The sequence below is a fragment of the Triticum aestivum genome, chromosome 4A, assembly GCF_018294505.1.
Source record: "Triticum aestivum cultivar Chinese Spring chromosome 4A, IWGSC CS RefSeq v2.1, whole genome shotgun sequence".
Classification (NCBI taxonomy): Eukaryota; Viridiplantae; Streptophyta; class Magnoliopsida; order Poales; family Poaceae; genus Triticum; species Triticum aestivum.
This window is the reverse complement of record NC_057803.1, coordinates 5,829,353-5,833,520: the sequence shown is the minus strand read 5'-3', so window position 1 is coordinate 5,833,520 and position 4,168 is coordinate 5,829,353.

The window sequence follows — 4,168 nt, the reverse complement described above, 5'->3', positions numbered from 1 at the left end:
ATCTTCCTCAACCTCTCCTTCCCCCTTGCTGGATCAAGAAGAAGGAGACGTTACGCTGACCGTACGTGTGTTGAACGCGGAGGTGTCGTCCGTTCGGCGCTAGGATCTCCGGTGATTTGGATCACGTCGAGTACGCCTTCCTCATCCCCGTTCTTTGAACGCTTCCGCGCGTGATCTACAAAGGTATGTAGATGCAATCCGATCACTCGTTGCTAGATGAACTCCTAGATGAATCTTGGTGAAACCGTAGGAAATTTTTTGTTTTCTGCAACGTTTCCCAACAGTGGCATCATGAGCTAGGTCTATGCGTAGTTCTCTTGCACGAGTAGAACACAATTTGTTGTGGGCGTTGATGTTGTCAACTTTCTTGCCACTACTAGTCTTATCTTGCTTCAACGGTATTGTGGGATGAAGCGGCCCGGACCAACCTTACACTATGCTTACGTGAGACCGGTTCCACCGACTAACATGCACAAGTTGCATAAGGTGGCTGGCGGGTGTCTGTCTCTTCCACTTTAGTTGGAGCGGATTCGATGAGAAGGGTCCTTATGAAGGGTAAATAGAAGTTGACAAATCACGTTGTGGCTTTCACATAGGTAAGAAAATGTTCTTGCTAGAACCCTACTTCAGCCACGTAAAACTTGCAACAACAATTAGAGGACGTCTAACTTGTTTTTGCAGCAAGTGCTTTGTGATATGATATGGCCAAAGTTGTGATGAATGATGAATGATATATATGTGATGTATGAGATGTTCATGCTATTGTAATAGGAATCACGACTTGCATGTCGATGAGTATGACAACCGGCAGGAGCCATAGGAGTTGTCTTTATTTTTTGTATGACCTGCGTGTCATTGAGAAACGCCATGTAAATTACTTTACTTTATTGCTAAACGCGTTAGCCATAGTAGTAGAAGTAATAGTTGGCGAGCAACTTCATGGAGATCATGATGATGGAGATCATGGTGTCATGCCGGTGACAAGATGATCATGGAGCCCCAAGATGGAGATCAAAGGAGCTATGTGATATTGGCCATATCATGTCACTATTATTATTTGATTGCATGTGATGTTTATCATGTTTTGTACATCTTGTTTACTTAGAACGACGGTAGTAAATAAGATGATCCCTCATAATAATTTCAAGAAAGTGTTCCCCCTAACTATGCACCGTTGCGACAGTTCGTTGTTTCGAAGCACCACGTGATGATCGGGTGTTAGATTCTAACGTTCACATACAACGGGTGTAAGACAGATTTACACATGCAAACACTTAGGTTGACTTCACGAGCCTAGCATGTATAGACATGGCCTCGGAACACAGAAGACCGAAAGGTCGAGCATGAGTCGTATAGAAGATACGATCAACATGAAGATGTTCACCGATGTTGACTAGTCCGTCTCACGTGATGATCGGGCACGGCCTAGTTAACTCGGATCATGTTATACTTAGATGACTGGAGGGATGTCTATCTGAGTGGGAGTTCATTATAATTTGATTAGATGAACTTAATTATCATGAACTTAGTCTAAAATATTTACAATATGTCTTGTAGATCAAATGGCCAACGTAGTCCTCAACTTCAACGCGTTCCTAGAGAAAACCAAGCTGAAAGACGATGGCAGCAACTACACGGACTGGGTCCGAAACCTGAGGATCATCCTCATAGCTGCCAAGAAAGATTATGTCCTACAAGCACTGCTAGGTGACGCACCTGTTCTCCTTGCAGAACAAGACGTTATGAACGCTTGGCAGGCACGTACCGATGACTACTCCCTCGTTCAGTGCGGCATGCTTTACAGCTTAGAGCCGGGGCTCCGAAAGCATTTTGAGAGACACGGAGCATATGAGATGTTCGAAGAGCTGAAAATGGTTTTCCAAGCTCATGCCCGGGTCGAGAGATATCAAGTCTCAGCTGTAAGATGGAGGAAAACAGTTCTGTCAGTGAGCACATACTCACTATGTCTGGGTTACATAACCGCTTGACTCAGCTGGGAGTTAATCTCCCGGATGACGCGGTCATTGACAGAATCCTTCAGTCGCTTCCACCAAGCTACAAGAGCTTTGTGATGAACTTCAATATGCAGGGAATGGAAAAGACCATTCCTGAAGTATTTGCAATGCTGAAATCAGCAGAGGTAGAAGTCAAAAAGGAACATCAAGTGTTGATGGTGAATAAAACCACTAAGTTCAAAAAGGGCAAGGGTAAGAAGAACTTCAAGAAGGACGGCAAGGGAGTTGCCGCGCCCGGCAAGCAAGCTGCCGGGAAGAAGCCAAAGAATGGACCCAAGCCCGAGACTGAGTGCTTTTATTGCAAGGAAAGTGGTCACTGGAAGCGGAACTGCCCCAAATACTTAGCGGACAAGAAGGCCGGCAAAACGAAAGGTATATGTGATATACATGTAATATATGTGTACCTTACCAGTACTCGTAGTAGCTCCTGGGTATTTGATACCGGTGCAGTTGCTCACATTTGTAACTCAAAACAGGAGCTACGGAATAAGCGGAGACTGGCGAAGGACGAGGTGACGATGCGCGTCGGGAATGGTTCCAAGGTCAATGTGATCGCCGTCGGCACGCTACCTCTACATTTACCTTCAGGATTAGTTTTAAACCTTAATAATTGTTATTTAGTGCCAGCTTTGAGCATGAACATTGCATCAGGATGTCGTTTAATTCAAGATGGCTACTCATTTAAATCCGAGAATAATGGTTGTTCTATTTATATGAGAGATATGTTTTATGGTCATGCTCCAATGGTGAATGGTTTATTCTTAATGAATCTCGAGCGTAATGCTACACATGTTCATAGTGTGAGTACCAAAAGATGTAAGATTGATAATGATAGTCCCACATACTTGTGGCACTGCCGCCTTGGTCACATAGGTGTCAAACGCATGAAGAAGCTCCATGCTGATGGACTTTTAGAGTATCTTGATTACGAATCATTTGACACGTGTGGACCATGCCTCATGGGTAAAATGACCAAGACTCCGTTCTCAGGAACAATGGAGCGAGCAACCAACTTATTGGAAATCATACATACTGATGTGTGCGGTCCAATGAGTATTGAGGCTCGCGGTGGCTATCATTATGTTCTCACCCTTACTGATGACTTGAGTAGATATGGGTATGTGTACTTAATGAAACACAAGTCTGAAACCTTTGAAAAGTTCAAGGAATTTCAGAGTGAGGTTGAGAATCAACGTGACAGGAAAATAAAGTTCCTGCGATCAGGTCGTGGAGGAGAATACTTGAGTCATGAGTTTCGCACACACTTAAGAAAATGTGGAATAGTTTCACAGCTCACGCCACCTGGAACACCTCAGCGTAATGGTGTGTCCGAACATCGTAATCGCACTCTATTAGATATGGTGCGATCTATGATGTCTCTTGCCGATTTACCGCTATCTTTTTGGGGGTATGCTTTAGAGACTGTCGTATTCACTTTAAATAGGGCTCCGTCGAAATCCGTTGAGACGACACCGTATGAATTATGGTTTGGAAAGAAACCTAAGCTGTCGTTTCTAAAAGTTTGGGGATGCGATGCTTATGTCAAGAAACTTCAACCTGAAAAGCTCGAACCCAAGTCGGAAAAATGCGTCTTCATAGGATACCCTAAAGAAACTATTGGGTATACCTTCTACCTCAGATCCGAAGGCAAGATCTTTGTTGCCAAGAATGGATCCTTTCTAGAGAAGGAGTTTCTCTCGAAAGAAATAAGTGGGAGGAAAGTAGAACTTGATGAAGTATTACCTCTTGAACCGGAAAAGGGCACAACTCAAGAAAATGTTCCTGAGGTGTCTGCACCGACTAGAGAGGAAGTTAATGATGATGATCAAGATACTTCTGATCAAGCTCCTTCTGAAATTCGTAGGTCCACAAGGACACATTCCGCACCAGAGTGGTACGGCAACCCTGTCTTGGAAATCATGTTGTTAGACAACGGTGAACCTTCGAACTATGAAGAAGCGATGGCGGGCCCGGATTCCGACAAATGGCTAGAAGCCATGAAATCCGAGATAGGATCCATGTATGAAAACGAAGTATGGACTTTGACTGACTTCCCGTTGAGCGGCGAGCCATAGAAAATAAATGGATCTTTAAGAAGAAGACAAACGCGGATGGTAATGTGACCATCTATAAAGCTCGGCTTGTCGCTAAGG